General features: G+C 46.9%; 1 long non-coding RNA gene across 1 annotated transcript; it reads left to right on the top strand.

Moving 5' to 3' along the window:
• Window positions 1-6,367: 6,367 nt before the first annotated feature.
• On the top strand, window positions 6,368-11,579 carry LOC308478191. The gene is made up of 4 exons (XR_013986897.1): window positions 6,368-6,526; window positions 7,756-8,304; window positions 9,012-9,140; window positions 10,966-11,579. It is a non-coding gene; the product is annotated as an uncharacterized lncRNA (long non-coding RNA).
• Window positions 11,580-11,955: the final 376 nt, after the last annotated feature.

Here is an 11,955-nt window from a genome sequence, read left to right as displayed (position 1 = left end):
CCCCCTCGGAGGCTCCGATGGGCGATGGGGGCGGGAGGAGGCGATGCTGCGCCAAAGTTTATTTTGTCCACAAGTTCGCTCTGAATAGTCAAGAGCAGAAGAGAGCGAGGAATGGAGAGCGAGAGGGGGCTGAAAGCGAATGTCGGCCGGGAAGTTTCCTTCCCTGAGTTCATGGGGCTGGAGGCGGTCCAAGCCCCAGGAGAAGGGAAGGCGAGAGAGAGGAATGATGATGAGGAATCGCCAGTGAAAGGGGCTTGGAAGGCGCGGGGGGAAACCACCGGGATATGGATGGATATGGCAAGGCAGAAATGGACATGGCTGGCTCCATTGTGGAGCAGGCATTCATCTCTGGACAGGCCTCGGACGGGCTGCCAAGACGAAGGGGCAGTCAGGACAGGCCTTCCGTCACCCCTGGAGCCTTGCCTCAGTGCAGGGGGCAAAACCGTCTTCTTGAAAGGCGCGTCCCCCCTCTGGGGGCCTCTTCTCGGGTGACCCTTTTCTCCCCAGCCGCTAACAGGGTCCCTCGTGCCATTCACTGCGCCTGGTTCACAGATGCTCTTCTGTTAACACTGCCATCCCTCATCCTCTCTCTGGGTCTCCTCCGCCTCCCCAAACACCCTCCTTGCGAGGACTTGAGCAGCTGAACATGCCTCTCTCTCTTGAGTCCTTGAGCCGCGGTCTCCGACACTTCTCCTCGCTCTCCAACAATTCAGGGTGAAGGGGCGCAATGCCCTTCTCCGCCAATGGTCACGGGGCATCGCAGAAGAGCAGCGGTCAGGCCACGGCCGCCTTCTGGCCAAGACGGGTTTTCATTTCATTTCATGTCATCTCACTTATTAGGCTTCTTAGTTGCTTGTCACCCAAAGGTCTCCAAGCGACTTGCAGCAAAAAAGAACTATACATAATATATTGATATTTCATATAAAATAACATCGGGGGGGGGGGCATACCAGCCATATAAATAGTAGTGCACAACATTAACAATACCCAAGTAATAAACAAAGCAATACCCTAACCCACTAATGTTAAGTCCAGTTGCAGACAACTCTGGGGTTGCAGCACTCATCTCGCTTTACAGGCTGAGGGAGCTGATGTTTGTCCGCAGAGTTTTTCCGGGTCATGTGGCCAGCATGACTAAGTCGCTTCTGGCACAACGGAACACCGAAACCAGAGCAGCGCACGGAAATGCAGTTTACCTTCCCACTGGAGCGGTACCTATTTATCTACTTGCACTTTGACGTGCTTTCGAACTGCTAGGTTGGCAGGAGCAGGGACCGAGCAACGGGAGCTCACCCCGTCACAGGGATTCGAACTGCCGACCTTCTGATCAGCAAGCCCTAGGCTCTGTGGTTTAGACCACAGCGCCACCCGCATCCCTATTTTGATAACTTATACACAAGGTCATTGTAAAGAGGTTAAAACATTAGCAGGATTTTAAACACACTTGTAATGTAACAGAATTTACGGACAATTTAGAAAGTCTTTAAATTGGAGTAGTATTGATATGCACTGGGAAATAGTATCAATAGGACCCAGGGAAGGGATGGGGGGAAGTCAGGAGATTCAGAGTAATCTTGACATTTGGATTTGGAATTCATTTTGTTATATGTATATATATATAAGTGTGTGTGTGTGTGTGTGTGTGTGTGTGTGTGTACACACACACACACACACACACACACACACATACGGTGGTACCTCGGGTTAAGTACTTAATTCGTTCCGGAGGTCCCTTCTTAACCTGAAACTGTTCTTAACCTGAAGCACCACTTTAGCTAATGGGGCCTCCTGCTGCTGCTGCGCCACCGGAGCACGATTTCTGTTCTCATCCTGAAGCAAAGTTCTTAACCCGAGGTAATATTTCTGGGTTAGCGGAGTCTGTAACCTGAAGCGTCTGTAACCCGAGGTACCACTGTATATATAAGATCAAATCAAAATTTATTTTGAAAAAGAAAAAGAAACTGCAGAAGGGGAGAGGGCTCATGTGCTCGGATCCTGCTCTCTGGTTTTCCATAATGGACATTCTCATAATGAGAACAGGATGCTGGACTGGGTGGCGCAAAGAGATCAAGGTGGCATACAATGGTCCCCCCCTCTTCCCATTTATTCCTCTCTACAACCCTGTGAGGTAGCTTAGGCTGAGAGACACTGAGTGGCCCAAGGACACCCAGTGAGCTTCGTGACCAAGTGGGGATTCGAACTCGGGTCTCCTAGGTCCTAGCATGACGCTGCAACTACAACTCTGGCTCTCTTTCAGTTGAGGTCAGCCCATGCACAGCACTGATTGGCTAGTGCTTTTGCTGGCAGGACTCTTATTCCTATGCCATCCCCAGAGCAGCTTTGCAGTTAGATTCACGGGTGGCGCTGTGGGTCAAACCACAGAGCCTAGGACTTGCCGATCAGAAGGTCGGTGGTTCGAATCCCCGCGACGGGGTGAGCTCCCGTTGCTCGGTCCCTGCTCCTGCCAACCTAGCAGTTCAAAAGCCCGTCAAAGTGCAAGTAGATAAACAGGTACCGCTCTGGCAGGAAGGTAAACGGCGTTTCCATGCGCTGCTCTGGTTCGCCAGAAGCAGCTTAGTCCTGCTGGCCACATGAACCGGAAGCTGTACGCCGGCTCCCTCGACCAGTAAAGTGAGATGAGCGCCACAACCCCAGAGTCGGCCACGACTGGACCTAATGGTCAGGGGTCCCTTTACCTTTACTATCCTTAACATTCCCACACCTCTTGTTCCATGCGCAGAAGATGGCAAGACTTTACCTTTACCTTTATCTTTTGCACCTTTTTAAAAAGGGGGGGGGGAGGAAAAAATAAACCATCAATGGGTGTTGTATTTGTTCTTGCAAGAGTTGACAAAAAATGTAAAAGTCTGTTTATGTATCGGAGGGCAAGGCCAATAAACAAATCAATATTTGAATCTCTGAAAGGTGTGTCCAAATCCCTGCAGAGTCAAAGAGAATTCAGGCTCCCTGGGTGGGAGCAACTGGAATGTTGGTCTGACGCAGTCAAAATAAAAATAAAAAAAAATAAAATAAAAAATCCTTCCAGTAGCACCTTAGAGACTAGCTAAGTTTGTTCTTGGTACGAGCTTCCGTGTGCCTGCACACTTCTTCAGATACCCTGAAACAGAAGTCACCAGACCCTTATATATAGTGGGAGGATGGGGTGGGGTTTTAGGAGATGGGTGATTGACTCAATGGGTACAGTAAACCTGTTGACGACTGTTAACGACTGCAATTAGTCCTACAGGAAAAAGCAAGGGATACTATACAGATGATTAGCATATGTAATGAGACAGGAATCCAATATCTCTATTAACACCAAGGTGTTTTCAGTTTAATGACAAGTTGTAATTCAGCAACTTCTCTTTCCAGTCTGTTTCTGAAATTCTTTTGTAATAAGACAGCTGCTTTGAGATCATGTATAGAATGTCCTGGGAGACTGAAGTGTTCTCCTACTGGTTTCTGGGTCGTGATTCCTGATGTCAGATTTCTGTCCATTTATCCTTTGGCGTAGGGTTTGGCCAGTTTGTCCAATACAGAGAGCTGAAGGGCACTGCTGGAATTTGATGGCATACACAATGTTAGAAGATGAACAATTAAATAGGCCAGAGATGGTATGTTTGATGTTGTTGGGTCCAGTGATGGTGTTGTCTAGGTGTCTGCGGCAGCAAAGTTGGCATCTGGGTTTATTGCAGGCTCTGGGACCAGTGTCCATGTTAAGTCTCCTTGCTGTATTATTGTGGGTGAGGAGTTGTTTAAGATTGGGTGGCTGTCTGTAATAATAATAATAATTTATTGTTTGTACCCCGCCCATCTGGCTGGGTCTCCCCAGCCACTCTGGGCGGCTTCCAACAAAGATTAAAAATACATTGAAATGTCACACATTAAAAACTTTCCTAAACAGGGCTGCCTTCAGATGTCTTCTAAATGTCAGGTAGTTGTTTAGCTCTTTGACATCTGGTGAGAGGGTGTTCCACAGGGCGGGTGCCACCACCAAGAAGGCCCTCTGCCTGGTTCCCTGTAGCTTTGCTTCTTGCAGTGAGGGAACCGCCAGAAGGCCCTCGGCGCTGGACCTCAGTGTCTGGGCAAAACGATGGGGTGGAGATGCTCCTTCAGTTCTACTGGGCTGAGGCCATTTAGGGCTTTAAAGGACAGCACCAACACTTTGAATTGTCCTCGGAAACGTACTGGGAGCCAATGTAGATCTTTCAGGACCGGTGTTATATGGTCTCGGCGGCTGCTCCCAGTCACCAGTCTGGCTGCCGCATTCTGGATTAGTTGTAGTTTCTAAGTCACCTTCAAAGGTAGCCCCACATAGAGCGCATTGCAGTAGTCCAAGCAGGAGATAACCAGAGCATGCACCACTCTGTCGAGACAGTCCGTGGGCAGGGAGGGTCTCATCCTGCGTACCAGATGGAGCTGGTAGACAGCTGCCCTGGACACAGAATTGACCTGCGCCTCCATGGACATCTGTGAGCCCAAACATCGTCTGTCGGCGATGAAAGGTCTTCCTCTCTTGTTTAAGATCCATTTTTAACCTGCACCCTCCTGAATTGGTGTTGCAGGAGCACCATCTTGTGGAAAAGAAGAAGAAATCCCTTCTTATTTGAAATACAAATAAGTTTTGGGTTGACTGAGCAGCTGAGGCGCTCAGGAGACTAACACATGCTCCATCCTGGCTTTGAATGTTCTTGAGATGTCTGTTCTTCCAGTGTTCTAGAAAACCCCAGTCTGTTGCATTCAGATTCCATCAAATGAGAGAAACCTTTCCCTCTATGGAAAGCAATTGTCCGTCCTGGTGTCGAATTAGCACTGGAACAGATAAAAGTTCCGATCTAACTTGCAACAAAGCTGGATCTAGAGGACTGTGCAGCTCTTCTGGGCTGCTGCAAGGGATGCTGCAACTATGGCTTTCAATAGAAGTCGAGAGCTGGGGGGGCACTGAAATTCGGGGTGCCAAGGTCTGCTCCTGCCTGGAGGGTTGGTGTTATTTCCTTCCATACTTCACTTTTTGGCACAAGGGAATTCAAGGCAGCTAGCAAAATAACAAAATATACTAATAGATAGATAGGGTAGACAGAAATGGTAAATAGATATGGCAGATAAATATACAGTGGTACCTCGGGTTAAGTACTTAGTTCGTTCTGGAGGTCCGTTCTTAACCTGAAAATGTTCTTAACCTTAAGCACCACTTTAGCTAATGGGGCCTCCCGATGCTGCCACGCAGCCGGAGCACGATTTCTGTTCTCATCCTGAAGCAAAGTTCTTAACCCGAGGTACTATTTCTGGGTTAGCGGAGTCTGTAACCTGAAGCGTATGTAACCCGAGGTACCATTGTACAGAAATATAGTTATCAACAGTATCATGCTTATGAAATACAACAGAGCTTGAAACAAATAATAAAGCAATTTTTAAAAAATCTGCATTTTTCAACCACAATACAGCTGGTAGAAGCCATTTTTTTATTGTTGTTAGCCGCTCTGAGCCCGGCTTCGGCTGGGGAGGGCGGGATATAAATAAAATTTATTATTATTATTATTATTATTATTATTATTATTATTATTATTATTTAAAAACCACCAAACCACTAAAAGCCATTAAAAGCTAATTAAAAACGGTTCCTCCCCACCCCCTTTGGTTTTTTCTCCTCTTTCCATTTTTTGGGATTCGGATGCCTGGCTTCACACACTTTTTATGGACTCCCGTTCATGAAACACTTTTTCAAGCAGTTAATTCAGCCATGCAGTTCCTGCCACCTGCCAGTAGGAGGCAAAGTGTAGCAGGGCGACATCAGCATTGAGTTTTGGTCTGTGATGTCATAAGGGCGGAAGAGGAGCCTTGGAGCAGGATGAGGCCAAAGGGGTTTGTCCAGCCCAGGGTCTTGTTCTCAGAAGACAATCAGAGCCTCCAAGACGGGCCCAAGCCCAGCAGCAAATTTCCCCACTTGCAACCCTCAGCAACTGCCATTCAGGGCATCGTAGGCATGGAATCACAGAATTATAGAAGAGTTGGAAGGGAACCCCAAAGGTCCTCTAGTCCAACCCCCTGCAGTGTAGGAATCAGAGTGTCTCTCATACTGCCTTAACTCTGACACTTAATGGATCAGGGGCAGGCAAAAGTCACCACTGAGGACCACAAATATGTGGGATGTGAAACACAAGAGCAGTCAAGTACAACATTCCTAGAGTGAACATGTTTACACCTGGGGAGGAATTTTTGTCCAGCCAGCAGGTAAACTTCTTGTTTCCTTCTGGGCTGGGACAGACTTCCTCTGCATGTGACTAGAGGTGGGCGTGGCCTCACCTGTGCAGGTAACGACAAAAGCACAGGGCAGGGCGGCCATCTCTCTCTCTCTCTCTTCGACTACATGCATCGAAGAAGCAACATCTGCTTAGCCAAACATGCTCTCTTGGCCTCCAGCCAAGAGAGGACAAAGGGACTGTCTCCTAATGAGATAGCCTAGAAAATTAACATACACCTGGAAACTACGTCTGCCTTCTGGAATCCGACTGTGAACAGAATGTGAGTGAGTAAACTCTTTTCATATTTTTATAGAAGACTGTGTCGTGTCTTATCTTTTATGAGGGAATAAGGGGAAAATACCAGAGCAGTTTTTATAGGGGCTTTAGTGAAAAAGGAGAAAGTTATTCTGCTAAATTGTGAACTTGTTTACCCAAGTTGGAAAGACTATAATCAAACAATATATCCTCTTCTGCATCCCTGAACATTCCCACAAAAAGGACAAGTCACACAGCTCTCTCTCTCTCTCTCTCTCTCTCTCTCTCTCTCTCTCTCTCTTTCTCTCTTTCTCTTGACTTCCTTCTTCATTGGACCAGCTTTTAGCTAGGGACTGCTATGCCAGCTTTCAGCTAACAGAAGCATTGGGATTATACCTCCATATAGGGTAGATCCACATGTACATATTTGTAACTAAGTCTGCCATCAGGAATCCCTTCCCATTCTTGGGGTGCTGTACCCAGTGAGGGTTAGACTCCAACAGAGTCAGTCAAGTCTCTTTGTAAGGCAAGGACCTTAGCTGGCCACTTGGATGTTCTCATCAGCATCCCAGATGAATGAGCCAGGCTGCAAAAGCTACAACTAAGAAGTGGGGCCTCCTGGCTAAGTGGTCAATAGCCAGGAGTGCGAGCTAAGCTAGAAGCTGAAGACTTCCTTGCTCTGTGCTGGATCCCAAGCTGTTACTAATGGAGAAGCGAGATCTGCTGGGGTGTTTATGTTGTGGGCACTTCCATCCTATGCTCAGGCTGTACATAGGTGCAAATAAAACCATCTATCCTAAAGACACCCCAGTGTCTGCTGACCTCCAATCCAACAAAAGCAAACTAGGTAACCCTCAGGAATCTCTCAGCCCTCTGAGATCGGGGTGGCTTGTAACAATGGACTCAGCTGCACAGCTGCAAATAAAACGCTTTAAATGTGTTGTTAAGTGCAGTATACAAATGCAACACTAGATGGCAAAAGTGAGCTATGCAAAATTCAATGTGTTTTTCAAAATGTTTTTAAAAAGAGCATTCGCACAGCGTTTTTTATGAGTGTGTAGATTCCACCAATTTATACCTTCAGTTGCAAAATAAAATAAAGGAAGTTTGTTCTTCAGTCTGCCATCTCCTATTCCATCCTGCTACTCTTAATTTTCTATAATATGACACCTTTAAATAATTCACATTATTCCATATTGTTGTTCGACATTGCTTAATTGATAACACCTTTGCATATATATATTTTCCTAATAATCAGTTTAAAGGCTACTTCCTGATGAATAGATTGGACACCATCCACGCTCAGGGGCAATCTGTTCTCTGTGTCCCTTGGCCCCCACAGACATTGGGGGTGCTTGAGATCTTGCAGAATTACCTTCCAGTTTTGGACCGATCTTCAAGGTAAGAGATAAAACATACGGGCAAGGACTCAGACATCTCCCTGTTCCCCTGGCAACACGAAAACAACACAGACAACAGAGCTGAACTGTGTTAACATTCTTGAGGATGAGCAGACAGATACGACTGAAGTTGAAACAGAGGAGCTCTCCAGAAATGGCCCCATAAATCTCCCAACCCCCCATGTAGGCATGATTGCCAGGAAGCCAGATGTGCTCCAGGGGCAAGGAAAGTCTGACCAGTCTAGCCTTCCCCAATATTTTGGACTGCAAATCCCATCAGTTGGCCGGGGCTGGTGGAAGTTATAACTGACACCTGGAAGGGGCAGGTTGGGGGTTCCTGGGCCAATCCTGCAAAACCTGCTGGAGCCAAGTCAGGAAGCTCATCAATGATGTTGTTATCATAATAGGTAAAGATAAAGGGACCCCTGACCATTAGGTCCAGTCGTGGCTGACTCTGGGGTTGCAGCGCTCATCTAGCTTTATTGGCCGAGGGAGCCGGCGTACAGCTTCCGGGTCATGTGGCCAGCATGACTAAGCCGCTTCTGGCGAACCAGAGCAGCGCACGGAAACGCCGTTTACCTTCCCGCCGGAGCGGTACCTATTTATCTACTTGCACTTGATGTGCTTTTGAACTTCTAGGTTGGCAGGAGCAGAGACCGAGCAACGGGAGCTCACCCCATTGCAGGGATTCGAACCGCTGACCTTCTGATCGGCAAGTCCTAGGCTCTGTGGTTTAACCCACAGCACCACCTGCGTCCCTTGTTATCATAATGCCACTGTGCAAATCTATGGTGCAGCTGCATCTGGAATGCTGGCCGCCTCACCTCAACAAGGATACAGCTTTGCAGAATTGGAAAAGGTTCGGAAAAGGGCCACCAAAATGATCGAGGGGATGGAGCGAATCCCCATGAGGAATGGCGGAAACATTTGGGATTTTTTTAGTTCAGAGGGAACACGATAGAAGCTCATATAATGGTGCATTGCAAGGAGGAAGTAGGCAGAGAAATGTTTTCCTCCCTCTCTCCTAACACTAGAGCCTGTGGACATCTGAAGAAGCTGAGGGTTGGACGATACAGGGCAGATAAGAGAAAATAGCTGTTCTGTCATTTTTCAGAATTGGACAAAATGACAGGAAGGATTCGAAACCTGTGGGACCAGAGATTTAAAGAAGATTGGAAGAAGTATATGAATTATTTGAAGAGCAACTGTAATCAACAAATTGCGCTAGTAGGACCACAAGAAGGTGTGTAAGGAGAAATATACGGAGTGTTACAAAGTAGAAAAAGATAGAGATATTGGTGATGAGTTTGAAATGTAATAGGGAAGATAAGAAATGCATACTAAGAGATTAGATTGGAAAATTTTCAGGCAGGACTGATGGAAGACAAAAAAATCGAATAAGATGTAAAAGTATGTTTAATTACTGTTGAAAATGATATGTTACAAAAAAACTAATACAAAATTATTCATATATATATATATATATATATATATATATATATATTAGTTGTTCAAACACTTAAATGGTGGGACTCAGCCCCACATGAGGCACTGACCCCCCCCCACCCTGGGGGGAGAGCAATTGCTGGCCAGAGGCGGAGCTAGCAGCTCTGGCACCCAGAGCGGTGCACATGCTGTGCACCCGGGGGCAGGGCCAGCCACCCGTGGGGGTGCCACCTGTGGCAAGTGTCCCAGGGGCAGGGGGTGGCTCCCACGGTGAGCAGCGAGAGTCCCAGGGTGCTGCCCGCAGCGAGCAGTGAGCAGTCCAGGGGAGCAGCCCAGCAATGCCACCCCCCCCCTCAGGGATGGCACCCGGGCCAGACCACCTCCACCGCACCCCCTTCCTCCGCCGCTGTTGCGGGTTGCTAGGGATGCCTCTGCTCAGCCTCCACGGTCAGAGGCAACAGTGGCTCTGGATGCCAGTTTCTGGTGACCCCAGGAGGAGAGGGGCTCTTGGGCTTGAATCTTGCTTGGGGTTTCCCATAGTATACCAAGAAAAAAGCACACCAAGAACTCTGGCCAATATAAATTTCAGTAGTGGGAGTGGTCCCTACTCACAAATCAATAGTCAATTGTCTTAAAAACTAATCCATTCAAAAGTATGTATTCTGACAAGGATTAAAAACTCAAATAGAGATTATAAACTCTAACAGAGATTACAAACTCAAACTCATAAGGATATGTATAACACAATAATTTGTTACAGAATTAAAGACCTGAGACCTTCATATTGAATCTGACAATGGACTCACATGAACTTATCTCTACTCGTAAACTCTTCTCTTATCTGTAATCTCCGTTTGAGTTTAAAATCTCTATTTGAGTTTGTAAACCCTGTCAGGATACATACTTTTGAATGGATTAGCTTTTGTTACAATTGACTATTGATTTGCTGAAATTTATATTGGCCAGAGTTCTTGGTGTGCTTTTTTCTTGGATTCCCATAATAGGCAGCTATTCAGCCACTGTGTGAATAGGATGCTGGACTAATTGGGCCACTGGACTGATCCAGCAATATTCCTCTTATGCCCCTTTGCTTCCCTCTTTGTTGCTGACTCCCACCGCACAAGTCGGGCTCCAAAAGGCGCCCTGCCATATTTCATCCAGAAAGAGCAGAGGGTGATTCGGACGGTGCTCAGAACTGTCTGCCTGGCTTCCTGCAGTGCCAGCGGGACTTGACATCTTTCCGCAGTGCCTGCAAGACAGAGCTGTTCTGCCTGGCCTTTGGCTTGGACACAGTCTGACCCTTATGTTTTCCCTTCCCTTACGGTTTTGATCTATGGGTTACTTTTAACCTGTATTTTAAATTGTCGTGCCCCCCCCCATTATGATTTTACTGTAATTTTACTGGTGTTAGCCGCCCTGAGCCTGGCTCTGGCTGGGGAGGGAGGGGTATAAAAATTATTATTATTATTATTATTATTATTAGCTTTTTTGCCACTCTCCAGGAACTCGCCGCATCCTCCGCCAGCACGTGAGGCGAGGTTTTCATGGTGATACGAATATCACCGCTTCTCCATGAGGTTAATTTAATTTCCTTTCTCGTCCTTTGCCTTTCCTTAGAGCAGATTTCCCCCTGAAAGCTGAGATGCCAAGACTGGAAGTCTCGCTTCCTTCCTACCCATCCTGCAGGCGCACACCTGAAGTTCTCATTATGCCGAAACCAAAAGCAAGTTGAGGCTCACAGCCGGTGTGGATGCAAGGACTGCCAAATCGCTCGCAGCCTTCTTAGGAACACACTTGTGGTTATTTAGCATTATTTAATTCACCGTATTCACATGCTGTTTCCTTCAAGGAACTCAAAGTGGCCTCCGTGGCTAAAATGACTGAATATTTACATCTTGCAAAACTAACAGGGAGAGGAACAGGAAACACTGTTCAAAAAGTTAATAAAGAATGGTTAACCTTTGAAGAATATCTTAAAAACTATATGGACAACGCAAATCTCATAGCAGATTCAGACTAAATCTTGTAAACAGAGGGACGATACGGTAAAATATGTATAGACAAACAAAAGGAATGTGGAAGAACATGTGTATGGAGTTAAGATTGATAACACAGCATTGAGAGGAAAGTCAAATGTGTGTGATGTGATGTCCAATGTAAGGTATGAGGGCAAGTATTGTATAAAATGTATGTACTGTGTACTGTGTAATATTTATTGAGTTTTATGTCATTAATGTGTGATAATAAAGATTATGTTAAAAAAAATTAACAAAGTGGCCTCCGTGGTTCTTCCCCCCTCCTCCTCGAATTAATCCCCACAGCAACAGCGCTGCAAGGTAGGCTAGGCTGAGAGGCAGGGACTGTCCCCTAAGTTCCTTCAGGGAGCTTCATGGTCAAAGCCTGGTCTCCCATGTCCTAGACCGACCCTCTAACTCAAAGGTCGGCAACCTAAGGTCCATGGGCCGGTAGCGGCCCACAAGGCTTGTCTAACCGGCCCGTGGCGACCCGTGCCGCCCCCCACTGCTGCCCCTGCCGCCCGCTCTTACCAGCTGTGCTGGGCCCAGGGTAACCCTTGAAACACAGTCCAGGACCAGTCCAGAATCCGGAGGTTC

Source organism: Podarcis pityusensis (genome assembly GCF_964106645.2).
Source record: "Podarcis pityusensis genome assembly, chromosome: 5".
In the NCBI taxonomy this organism is placed as follows: Eukaryota; Metazoa; Chordata; class Lepidosauria; order Squamata; family Lacertidae; genus Podarcis; species Podarcis pityusensis.
Note: the sequence above shows the minus strand (reverse complement) of the source record. Positions and strands in the feature narration are given on the sequence as shown.